Source organism: Meleagris gallopavo, chromosome 28, assembly GCF_000146605.3.
Source record: "Meleagris gallopavo isolate NT-WF06-2002-E0010 breed Aviagen turkey brand Nicholas breeding stock chromosome 28, Turkey_5.1, whole genome shotgun sequence".
Lineage (NCBI taxonomy): Eukaryota > Metazoa > Chordata > Aves > Galliformes > Phasianidae > Meleagris > Meleagris gallopavo.
In genome coordinates, this window is record NC_015038.2 from 2,766,671 (window position 1) to 2,780,085 (window position 13,415).

At 49.4% G+C, this 13,415-nt stretch overlaps 1 non-coding gene across 1 annotated transcript; it reads right to left on the minus strand.

The window, feature by feature from the left end:
* Positions 1-12,701: 12,701 nt before the first annotated feature.
* Positions 12,702-12,773, minus strand: TRNAW-CCA. Its single transcript has one exon. It is a non-coding gene; the product is annotated as a tRNA-Trp (tRNA).
* Between the last annotated feature and the right edge of the window lie 642 nt (positions 12,774-13,415).

The window sequence follows — 13,415 nt, forward strand, 5'->3', positions numbered from 1 at the left end:
GCTGTGCTTACAGCTGTGCCGGCTCCTCGCACGATGCTCTCCTACAAACGCTCTTCAACTTCAGCCCAGCGAAACCCCGAGCGCCGGCGTCTCCAGTTTGAGCGCATCCATCCCTCGGGTGGGGGCTGGGGGGGGCTGCGAGAAAACGGGTAGGAATCCTTGGGCTTTAATCCCCCGCTCGCAGGAGGCGTGGGATGAACGGAACCGGAGCTCTCCCATCTGCTGCGGCCGTCGGGATCCTCCTCGGTGCCGCCGCCGGGGCTGTGCGTGCGGGTGTGTACGGGGCGGATTAGCAGAGCCATGCTTTAAGCCTTTTATGGCTCCTAAAGCTCGCACAGGATGTTCTGTCACAGCGGCCCTCCCCTTCCACGGCTGCAAAAGGAAAAGTGGTCGAGGAGGGGGAGATGGAGCGGAGATGCTGAGCTGGGGACGGCTGATCTGTTGGGCATCGATCAGCTCCGTGGGCAGAGAAAACAGGAAGGATGGAGGGGCTGCAGTGGGATGCGGGGGCAGGACTGAGATGCAGGGGCTGCACAGGGATGTAGGGGCAGCACTGGAATGTAGGGGCTGCAGTGGGATGGAGGGGCAGCAGTGGGATGGAGGGGCAGCAGTGGGATGGAGGGCAGCAGTGGGATGTGGGGACTTTTGGGCCCCAAACTTCTCAGAGCCAATTCTGATGGTCCATGAAAGGCTTTTGCAGCCCTGATTTGCTTCTCTATTCTTCTCCTGAAGCTGATGCAGAATAATAACTCCGACTCCAGGAAAAAATAAAACAAAACAAAACAACCACAAAACAAAACATTTCTGAGGCAAATCAGGAGGAGAAAGATCCTTTCAGTTATCTCCCATCTATTCTGGACCCATGCCCTGGAGAGCTGGAAGAGCCTCAGCTCTCATCCTGGAGCAGCAGTGATCTGACATAGGGGGGTAACCCATCCCTAGAGGTGACCTCATGATGTTTGGAGCTCAGCTCTGCTTGGAAAACCCCCTAATTCTGACCCCAAGCTCAGCTCATGGCCATCCAGCCCAGGTTTGCCCCCACTGTTGCCTCATGCTGCTCCAGATAGGAAACTACATTAAAGCAGCTCCAGCCATAAAACAAGAAAAATTAGGAAATCCACAAGAAGTTGACTCAAATGACTACATAAAAGCAAGCTCTCGTCTCCTACCAGCTATTTTAATCTGCTGTTAGCTTTCCAGTGGGAGGATTCAATTTACATTTAAATAAAAATCTTAAGCACGGGGCCTATCTACCATTACAACATTCATTACAGAGGCATTTACCTCCCAAGAAATTTTAAGAGATCTCATGGAAGTGTGTTTTAATGAGTGGGGGGGGGGACTATTAGCAGCCTGCTATTATTGGCTGCATGTATTTGTGGGCTGCTGTTGTCAGTCAGCAGCTTGCTTGCAGGTCAGCCCAGCAGCTGAAGGAAGGGTTGCAGTGAATTTGCAGACTGTGAGCTCACAACCAGAGGGAAGAAACAATGCAAAAAGAAATCTTAGACCACCAAAATGCAGCTGCAGGAAACTCGTTTTCATGGGGAAGGAAAGGAGAGGCTGCAAGCTGAAGGAAATGAATGGGATGGGCAAAGGGAAAGCATTGCTGCTGCTTTGGTTCAAAGCAAACTTGGAGTCATTCTCATGCAACCACCAGCACTGGCATTGCTGTCTGTGCTGCAGTTCTAAGCCAGGCTGCCCACTCAAGCCCTTATCAGCAGCTGGTGGGGTTTTCCCCCTCAATATCCCCCTCCTGCTCAGTTCAGCTCATACAGGCATCTCCATAGAGAATGTTTTTATACTGAACCCTGCCCAGGGAAGTGGGTTGGAATTGCATGATCCTTAAGGCCCCTCCCAACCAAAGGCATTTTGTGATTCTTGAGTCCCCTCCAAAGTTCTACAAAGGTGAAACGTTGGGGGAAACACAGAGCCCAAAGCTTTATGTCTGTTCCCATCAGTGCTGGATGGGCACCAGTGTTATCTGGGGTGTGCGAATGGGCACACGAGTGCAACTCTCCATCCTGCCTCCAAGAGGAAGCCTTCCCATAAGGAAAAGGCATTTCCACGTGGATGGTGGGCTGGGGGCCAAAGAGAGCCTTGGCTCAGGACACCAGTATCAGTCCCATTTTTGATGATGCCAATAACATCAATGCAAACATCCTTTCATCTTCATAACACATCGTCGAGCTGAAAACAAGGTGGATACTTTCCAAATGGGGAGAACTGCACAGCTTTGTGTCCCTATGGATGGGGATGGCCCAGGGAAACTCCGGAGTTGTGCTGCAAAATGGGAAAGGTAACTTTTGCAAAATGCTTGGGAAATGATAAAGGTGATGTCAGTGTTAAAGGAACAGCAGCAGTGCTGGGAACCTGGAGCAGCTCCTGCAAGCCAACAGCTGTTTCCATGGGAACGGCAGGAAGGTTGCAGGAATTCCTGTTGGTTACACAAATAAACCAAAAAGCAATATTTTACTTTAACCTTCATCTCTGGATTGAGCCAACTCCACCCAGCGAACACTCTCAGTGGGACCAGCCCATGTATGTGTTTGATAAGTAGTGATGAACATGAGATGGAAGACAGGGAGAAAGCCAGCAAGCACTCCTACAAACCCAACAAATGTTCCCTGGAGATGAAATCAGAATTGTGTGGATGAAGGCAATAAATCCATGCGATGGGACCAATGTTTGCCCACGCACGCCTGGGTGCCAGCATTACCCTGGGGCTGTTGGACACTGCAGGACTGGAAGCAGCAGTCAGTCTGCCCATCATTTCTTGCAGAGATCTGGCATCCTGACAGTTAATTAACTAGTTAATTAATTAGTTCTCTCTCCCGCGGGGCCCTGAGCTGGTCGCAGCACAGAGTCAGCTGTAATGCAGGCAGACAGGAGCTGGGAGATTCAGGATCTCTCCATCACAACGCTTCACCCAAGGGGAGAAGTCCACCAGCTGCGTGTGCCCCTCTGACAAACACAAGGAGACACCATCTCAGAAACCAGGCACTCAGAACAGACAGCTGCTGCGAAAAGAGCCTGCAGTGAGGCTGGAGATCAGCTGCAGTTAGCAGGATCGTGAGATAAAGCGATGCTTTGCTGCATCCCTTTGCATACAGAGCGTGGGTTGCAATGGGAGATCCCACCTGCTGGCCCCAGCAGCCCAACGTGGTGATGCAGAGGAGTGCCTGAAGGGTTTTTGTAGCCCGTGGGCAGAGCCTGAGCAAGCACAGGGACTTTGGACTGTGGGTTTTGCTCTGTAGGCTTCAAAGGAAGCAGGGGTTAATCATTGACAGAGCACTGGGCAGGGCTGCAAGGAGCAGGTCTGGAAGGGGCACAAGGGGGGAAACATTGGGATCATTCTGATTTGTTTCAGCAGAAATGCAATATTTTGGTGAATTAATTCCTACTGACAAAAGGGTTCATTTAAATCGTAGAGAACGTTCCTCTCCTTTGGGGGGGCTAAATGTATTACACGTAAAGTATTTGGTGCTTTAATAAGAAGACCAGTTTCAAAAGGAAGTATTGTCAGAAGATGCTTTGGTTCAAAGGTTGCCACATGGAAATACTTCCACCAGAGCATCTCCTTCCTTCTGTTTTGCTGATCCCCTAAGCTAACATTTTGGGCAAACACGTGAATCTCTTATCATTGTGCTTTTATTGTTCTCATTGTATCTGCAAGTTCTATTCCAGGCTCCACCACTCAATGCCTTTGGGATGCTCTGCTTGTGTCCATCTGCAGCCATTCACACCCAACCCAGCAAGCACTTCCATGGCTGCTCCGGGTTCTCCAGCAGTGTTTGCACAGAGCACAGCCCAGCAAAGCCAGGAGGGGCAATGGTTGCATTCTGAGCTGCTCAGACCACGGCAGCAGAGCAAAGCCATCCCCAGGCAGAACAGGGCCAACAGCGAAGGAAGAAGAGCTTCTCACCTATCAGACCACCTCTCATCCTCTGCAGCTTCCTCTCTTCCAGCCCAGCTCCTGCTCATCCTGGGGGTGTCTCTGAAAGCACGGAGCTCTTCCACAGCAAACCTGATTACAGCTGACCTCCGTGCTGCAGCACTTCAGCTGTTCCCCATTTAGCACCAATCCTGCTGTCATTACTCTGCTCGAGCTGTTTCCTCCAGGCACAGATCCTTGCTGACAGCTCTCTGGAGGAGAAAGTTGCAGTGCATTAAGCTGGAGACGTGGAGGAGAGCTTGTGATGTGTCCCCAGGAGGGGTCAGCAGCAGAGCTGGGGCAGTGGGTGGCAGTGGGATGGGGCATCAGCAATCCCATAGGATTCACAGGAATGGGGCAGAAGCAGGCATTACAAGGCTTCAAACCCTACCAAATACATTTAAAAGAAAAACCTTATGGGAAAAAATTACTGTATTTAGAGGTGCCCAAAGCAACCCAGGGTGATCATGAGCAGTTCCAACGCAGTCCTCCATAGCTGCTTTAGGACACAGCATGCAAGAACAGAGAGGCACTGCAACCTTATTTCCTTACCTTGCACCTGATCCACTGCCGTTAGCCAAGAAAACAAGCTGAGTTATCACAACTTATAGCTACCCCCCAACTAGCTGAGTGACCATATGTGTGACAGATACCCAAAACCATCAGCTTCAGTGTCTGGGAACCCAGGAAACTGGGAGCAGGGATGTGAGATGGGATGGGGCACAGCTCACCACCTCTGCACCACTCCACGTTTGTTTTGGTGATCTGCTCAATAAAATGAACAAGCACAACACATGCTAGGCTCGCTCCCCAGGGAAGGAGGATGAGTTCCTACTCAGTTCTGGCAGGATCCCACGCTGCCTCACTCCTTTCCAGGGAGCTGGAGGAGACTTGGCACAAACAGAACTCCTCTGGGGGTGGAGGAAACTCTGTGTCTCCCCAGTTTGAATTAAGGAATGTACTGTTAATTGAAATCCAACTCTAATGAGACTTGCAGCTGGGCACAGACCTCATTTCAGGGCTGGTCACAGCATCAGGGCTGCTACCACTGCCTGAGGCTGTGGCTGTCACTTCCAACAAACCCAGCAAGCAACAGATTGAGAGATTATTTTCCAAGCACCTCACGTGGCCAGAATCTTGCTCTAATTCTTCCTCACACTGCACTTTATTATTTTTAAGAGAAGGAAGTAGGAACAATTGTAAACCAAAGCAAAGACCCAACATAACAGCATTGGGCACTGTCACCATCCCCCATTTTCAGTAGCATTTCCAGACTTGAAGGGACAAAGCTATTTTCCCAGAGTGGTTAACACCTTCCTTGAACCTTCATGGCTTGTATTACACAAGAGCCATTGCCTCTCCTGCCAGCTTGGTGTTTCCCCAGATGTAATACAATCAGAGCACAAAGGAGCTTTACCTTCTCAAAGCTAACAGTCAATAGTAGGTGGGCAACCTCTTGAGGATGCCTTTTGCCATCACCCCTGGTAGCTGGCCTTCTTTTAAAGTGGAGAGATGGTGATGGTAGGTGGACTGGATGATCTTGGAGGTCTTTTCCAACCTTGATGAGTCTATGATTCTAAAATGGGCTGACCCCACCTAGAGCAGCCCAGTTAACACCAAGCCACACACAGCTCCCAGCTCCGAGCCAACCAGGCTTCAGAGGAGGAACAGCAGAGCAGGTCACGATGCCAGCAGATAGGAACCACTGCATGGAGCAAACACCAGGTACACATAAATCACTGACCTCTAACGCTCCTCCCAGCCCTTTAATTGACCGCCAGAAGAGCTCAATGCACATCACAGGGAGGAAAAAAAAAAGAAAAAAAAGAAAAAGACATTCTTCAGTTCTGCACTGGCTGCTGACATGGGTGCTGCCTCTCTTTCTTCCCAGGCTGAAGCTCAGAAGCAGACCGTTACCACCACAGCCAGAGTGAGGTGCATGAAGACCATGAGTGCAACGAGGACAAGTAACACAAGCACAACAATATCAGACAATTCACATCGCTCCGCCACATCCTGGGCTACTTCTGCTCTGTTCTCCTTTTCCTGAGCTGCTACTTCTGCAGCCTCTGCCTTTATTGGTAGCAATGGCTCCACTTCCACTAGTCTCATTTTCTTCTGCACCGGTGACAACTTGCTCTTTATCTTTGGCCTTTTCCTGCTGGTCCTGCAGGACAGACAAACAGACACACACGGTTTCAAGAACCTGAGCTTTCATCACTGACCCTACAGAACCAAGGTGTTACCTTCTGGATGCATCACAAAGGCTTTAACAGAACCCATCAAAGGAGGAAAGGCACCTCCAAGCTGTTATTCTATGGGTAACCAGGATGAGCTTCTCCAAAACGTAAAAACAAACCAAAGCAGAGGTTGGTTGACAGCAAGAAAGAGGAAAAGAGGTTAAATGCACATTACCTGATTCCTTTGGGAGACAGAGAAACAGCAAAGCATGTTTCATCCTGGTCATCTTCATCCTGTCCATCACTAGATGTTCCACTCGACTAATGGGAAAGAGGGTTACACTTAGAGATTTAGTGGATTCAATGCACTGGGCTTTATTTCTAGCAAGCAAAGCCACCATACAAGCTGCAGGTTGTCACAAAGGAGGCCACCTGAATTTCAAGGGTGAGAATACTCCATCTTTTTGAGCTCTAGGGGTTATCAGAACAACATTAACAAATAAGTAACTGTGTTATTGACCGCAGGAGTCTAACAGCAACAGTGCCCAGACCTAAGAAACACCATGGAACCTCCTGAAGAGTGAATGGAAGGACTTTAATCCACCAAAGAGATGAGGTTAAAAGCAAAGCTGGTTGCCTGCAGTCTGACACAGAGCCTCTGGAATGTTAACTGGCATTCAGTAAGCCACTGTACTCTTGTCGTGCTGCAAGAAGAAACACAGCTTGTATTGCACAAGGCAGTGAGTAATGCACGAGAACAGTGCTTTGCCTCCAGACACAGCATCTAATCACAGCACTCAAACTCATCTGTAGGCAAGGAGAACAGTGCTGTAATCACCATTCCTGTGACACCAATGTTCCAAGGCCTCTCTGTAGCTGCAACCCCCTCATCCTGGCTGCCAGCGGGACATAAACCCCGTGCCAAAGGCTGATGATGGTTAAATCTGTGCAGGATGAGGCCATTATCTTTAACATGATGCAACAGGGTCCATTTCCAGGGCTGAAGCCTAAGCAGATACTGTTCCTAATCAACTACTTGCATTTAACATTGCACATGCAAGTGCTTGTGCACAAAGATCTCCTCACTCCAGAGGATCCATGGCTGAATTCTACACATGAAGAGCAATTTATTCTGCAAATACATCAAAAAGTTTTCCCAGAGGGTTCTCTTCAAAGGGAGTGTCATCTTCTCTGAGATAGCATCTTCTGGGCTGCACACAATGCTGGGAAGGAAGCGAGATGCCTTGAGGGGAACGTCTGGTTCCCCTGCCAGCATTCCTGTGTGCAAGTTCACTCGCTCAGAGCTGACTCAAGGTCTTAACTCTGCACTGTGAGCCTCACAGGAGATGAGCTCTGATAAGATGCAAGACTTAGAGACCAGGGGAAGCACTTTTGGAATGCTGTTAATAGTAAATGAAATGAGATCTGATGACTCAACGTCATTTGGATCAGCCCGAAGGTGGAAGCATTTTGTGGCAGAGGGAACACAGCAAGCAGCTGCTGTAAGGTGACAGTGCCACAATACCCCAACACAGCCCTGGGACCACCACGGGGACTGCCACCACGCTGCCCTTGCACCAGCACATCAGCAGCTGGATGGATGAGATGATTTTGGAGTTCTTCTCCAAGCTCAGCATTCTACGAACGCATCCTCCAGCAGTATTTGCTCTGGCTGTTAATATTTCAACACAGACTCATCAACGCAGGCTATAGGTCTGTAATTATGGTTTCTCGTGGCGAGTTACCACAAAGTCCTGAGTGCCACACAGCACAGACCAAGCTCCTGTTAATCACGCTGATTTAATGAGGAACTTCTTACAGCTTTTCCACCTGCAACAAGTCTACGCATACAGTTACAATGCAAAGTTGATTTACAGGTATGTAATTAAGAGTCTGAATTAATCTGCAGTCCATAAGCGAGGAGTAAAGCAATCATCAAAATAGCTTCTAGTTTATCACTAATTAGCTGTCTGATATATACTCTGTTCTTAACCCGATGAACTGAAGGCTCTGAGAGCATCCCAGCAGAGCACAAACCCAACTGAATGTTCTGTAGCCAGAAATGGACCTGGCTCCCTTCAGTAATCACCACCAGGATGTCAGAGTCAGAAGGCAGCAAATAGATGGAAATCCAGCTTAATTGCCTTCTACGATTTGGGGATGCGTGGAAACACAGAGACATCATCACTTTTCTCTGCCATTATCTTAGCAAGCCCACAACCCACCCCATGGACAGAAGCTCCATAGGGCTTTCAGCCATTCCCAGGTGTGAAGCAGCAAGACAGACTGAGGACATGCCAATTATTTTCACTATGGTGTTACAGGTGGGTATATTTTCCAACAGCAGGGCCAACCCTGAGCCAACCATTGCAGCCCAACAGCCCCTCAGGCACTCAGAGCAGATCTCCATCCAGGACACATGGAGAAAAGCACATCCCTCTGTCATAGAGGGGTTCTGGACATCATGCACTAGACAGCCAAGTGTCCATTTGCAGCCACTAATTGGCACTGATTGTCATTACTGTGGAATCTCTTGTAAGAAAAGTTATTATTTAACATAGAGAATGTATTGAATGCATCGGTGGCTGGTCCCAGTTTTGAACACAGTGCTAAATCTAAGTGATGTCAGTATTGCAGAAGAGAGCTTGGCTTATTCTCACACTCAGGCTGGTGAGCAGACAGCACAAAACCAGGCTCAGGCTATAGAAGGATGCTATAATTAACTGATTGGAGGTAATTGCTGCAGTTGTCATGAGCTAACACAAAGAACATCAGTTGATATCAACTTGCAATTGCCTCCATTTAGCTGCACACACACAAAACATTCATGTGTTGGGAGATTCCTTACCTCACTGCTGGCAGCAATGCAGCCTGCTGTCACTTTGAAGTCCTTTGTTTCAAACGTTACTTCAGGATTTCTGTCTGAGTGAGGAGAAAGAAAGAAGGGCTTCAAATGCAAGCAAATGAGCCTGAACTATCTGTAGTAAGGTTGCATAACGTGATGCTTTTGATAGTCACAGTTCAGGGGAACTTTACAAATGGCATTGTTTAATTATCCCTGCAGTACTCTTTGATTGCAGATGGGGTTTGCATGCACGTGCCACCAGAATTCAAGCAGGCACCCACGCAAAGCAGACCCAGAAACCAGAAGTGGCTAAGAGCCATTCATCTGCTGGGGCTCACCCAAGCAAAGCAGCAGCAAACAGCATTCACCCACCCCGAGCTCAGCACAGCACAACCAGAATGCAATCTTTCCCTTATTTTCAATGGCCATACAAAGAGGCTGTGTTTGAGGCTCTGCTTTTGTTATGACAGCTGCTGAGCCATCCCAGCAGCTCAGTGCACAGCTGTTGGATTCATGGTGGAGTCTTTTTTGGCAAAAGATGTTTAAAGCACTCAGGATTTGGGAACTTTTCTTTAAAGTGTAACAGAAATGGCCCTGCCATGCTAATTGCTCCAACAAAGCTGGATATTCATTCCAGTCTGCAGCATACATGGGAAGTTTGCTTTTGTCTTTGAAGAGAACTTCAAAGGGCACTGCAATAAAGGAGAGGTGGGGACAGAGCAGGGTTTAATCCTAAAGAACTTCTAAAAAGGCTTTTAGAGATTAAAACATGGAATGTTCCACTTCAGTAAAGAGAAAACGACGTTGTCTCAGGTTACCCCAAACACCTTCATTTTGGATAGGAGTTCCCAGGCAGGTGAGAAATGCATGAATTCCAGCAGGCAGCCTGCTGGCCATCACCAGAAGGGCTGGGAAGAACTACGCCCAGAGCACAGCTTGGTCTGAACGAGGCACACGCAACAGAGCAGCGTGCAGATCTGTGATAGCACTGCAAAGAGAGGCTGCTCCCAGGGGGGTAGATCTCATCTAATGCATAGGGAGCCGCTTTGGCAGCCAGCACAGAGCAAATACAGGAGTGGAAAGACACCTTTGTTCTCTTCAGGGTTTGAAAATTAGTTTGAATGCCACTTCTTGTCCAATCAACCCTCTTCATAACGACGTGGGTTTGTTTTCACCCTCCCTCGCTGAAGCAAACACCTTACTGCCACTCAACCACTCTCTCCTCCCAAACTGGAAAATAAATTAATCTCAGCTGCTATTCTGCATCTTTGGATCCTCAGGAACATGTTGCACTTGGTTCCTGGATGAGGATATGTCCCTCAGAACGCAATACGGTGCTGGAATTCTGCTGCCTTCCATACAGAAGCAGCAGCACACCTCATTCCTCCCCATCCTGAGCTTATTGCCACCAAATGCCCCTGGGGAAGCTCAGCCTCTCCCATCTCACCCCAAACCGTCACCCTTTAGGTCTCATTCTGTATGACCTCAAGCACAGTGCACGCAATGCACACACAGCACTGGTCCTGGTGTGGCTGCACATCACCACCACTCACTTTGCACATTGAGCTCCTCTGGGTCGTGCTCAGCTTCAGTGTCCTTCTGTCGTTCTATCAGTGCATTGGATTTGGTCTTGAACATCTTTCCCATCTGCGGAGCTTTTGGGAAAAATAAGCAGAGAGCAGATGGTCGCCACTGCTTGAAAGACATCTGCCAGCAGTTCCCCTCTCACATCACATCACATCCAGTCCAGAAGTGCTTAGGACAACTTTGGGATCGCTGCCACTGCTGGGATGGTTTCTAACAGCCTCAGATCCCACCCAAAGATTTCAACACTTCCTTATATAGCATCCTCATGAAGATTTAGTAGCACGTTATCAATTAAACTGGTTAAACTCATTATCTATGAATAATTAGCAAGTACAGATAAACTGAATAAAGCAACACACACAGTTTTCCAGAGGATCTTCATGTTCCTGCCCCACCATTTTACTACTGGACCAGTGGCACAGCTCTCCCAGCCTCTTCCCCACCCATGGAGGAGCACAGAGCATCCCTTCCAGCTCAGTTTGCTTGAAGACCTTGGGGATGGGCTGTCCTCCCCCACCATTCCCATTATTCTACACCCATTTGCTCATTCAGAATGTTTCTGCAGCAGGATTTCATTTGCTCTCCATACAGCTCCCTGTGGCAGCCCTCATTTAGTTGATGCCTTCAGTGCTGAGGCTGTTGCATTCAGATATGTCAGTCTAAAAGCAGCACATAGAGACAGATTAAATACAGCCAAGCAATTCTACCAGAACTAAGTTAGATGCCTCTGTTTATTTGACATAGCATAAAGGAGAAAAGCACGTACAATCCACAAACCAAAGATCAGCTCTGTTGGAGCTCTATGAATAAAATAGGATATATCCAGCCATCCTCCTGCAGCACATTTCCATATATATTGCACAGAGTAAACGAATCACTTCTGGCACTGAAATATTGTGCATGACTGCATGCAACAGCTGCTCTTTCGTGCATCAGTCGCCTGTGATCAGATTTTTATTACAAGATGCACAATCCCAATAGGGGTGGAAATAAACCCAGGCGAGCACAAACTGCTTGGCTTAAGAAGCAGGGATCTTGCCTGAAGATACACCTCATTTGCTTCCCCTTACAAGGCTCTGGATCTCCCTTTTATGCCTTTCCAGTCTGAGCAATGCTCTCTGCTCACTGTACAGCAACCAGGACATGATAAATCACAACAACCTCGATGGCATTCACTATTTCCAGGTAGGCAGGCACCTATCCCAAGGGACCCAAAATCCCAGCCAGAGGCATACACGGACACCTCCAGCAAAAACAGCGATGAAAGGGAGGGAGGGGAGGTCAGGAAGATGAGTTTCACCCAAATTGGGGTGGTAGGACCCCAGAGGTCATCTCTTACCTGTTCACATGGCCAGCAGGAAGCTGCTCTCTGAGTGCTGTTCATGGAGTGCACCCTTCCCACTGTGACATCGCTGCTCCCCACGGCAACCGCCGGAGAAGGGAATGGGAAAGAAACCTTTCCAAGGGGAAACGCTTCAAAAGAAGTTGAAACCATCTGAAGCATCACAGGAGGTCAACACTGAGAGGTTGTGTTGGAGGAGCGGAGTGAGTGAATGCACGAGGGGGAGCTCATGCAGAGGGGATGTTGGGGTTGTGACCCCTGGGCTGAAGGTTTCAGGAGGAAGACACAGCAGTGATGGATACTTGCTCACTTTAATGCATGGATGTGCAGAAAAGAGAGCATAGAAAGACATCCTGAAGGGCAGATGTTCCCTCTGCTCAGTGCAGCCAGCTCACAGCAGGGCAAGGGAAGCGATGCAGCTCAATAGCAGTACTCCGATTCTACACAGACCAAAAAAAAACCCAACCAAACAAAAAACCCCAAACTACTGCATTGACTATGCATTAAAACACAACGAAAAGCCTTTCGGTGATGCTTTCTGTGAGCAGACACATTCCACTCTCATCCTAACCCCAAAACAGGATCCATCCTGCAGCCACCCCACAGAGTTCCAGGGAGCACACTGCCGTGGATAACACTTCCAGAAAGCAATTGTTTCTCCACTCTGCTTAATTAAAATCCCAACAGCAAAGGGAAAACAGACCACTCCAAAGTTTTGCCCCTACCACGACTCACACTTTGTTCCCTCTGTTAGACCCCAGCAAAGAAAACACTTTTCTGAAGTAAAAAAAGAGTGAACCCCCCATGGGAACACGGTGACCCCGACGTGATTCGAACACGCAGCCTTCTGATCTGGAGTCAGACGCGCTACCGTTGCGCCACGAGGTCCCGGAAAACCGACTCTCCGCCTGCCTCCAAGAGCCTACGCTCCACCCCGCGCATGCGTACAACCTTAAATTTTCAACGGCCCTTCCGTGGATCTCCCGCTACCGGAAAGCCCCGAAAGGCCTCCGTTGCCACCCCTCGGAGGCTCGGCTCCTCTCCTGGAAGCTACCCCCAGCACCACTAACTCCCGTTACTCCCCAAGCCACGCAAGGCCGCTGACCGCATTTCAAGCAGCCCGCCCGCCCGCCTGGCCACGCCCCCTCGGGCTGTACCACCGCCGGGGGAGGAGCCGCCCCGCACCACCGGGCAGAGCCCACGTGACCCCTCCACTCCCCAGGCCCCCCCCCCCTCCCACCTTGGTCTGTCCCAACGCCGGCACCGCAGATTTAAAGGGGCCGCGCCACGGAAAAAAGAGCTCTATTCTGAGCGCGAGGCTGCGTGCTTCTGCTTCGCTCCCAGCGAACCCACTGCCCCTCAAACCCCCGGATCTGGGCCACACGTGCAGACCCAAAATGAAGCCCATCGTTCAGAGGGGGATGAAAAACCACTTTATTGCAACAGTCGCCAAGGCTGCCTTTGGTTGTGCTCGCGCAACCAGGCTGGGAAAGTGCTGGCTCCAAGTGCAGGGATTGGGGATGTATAAAT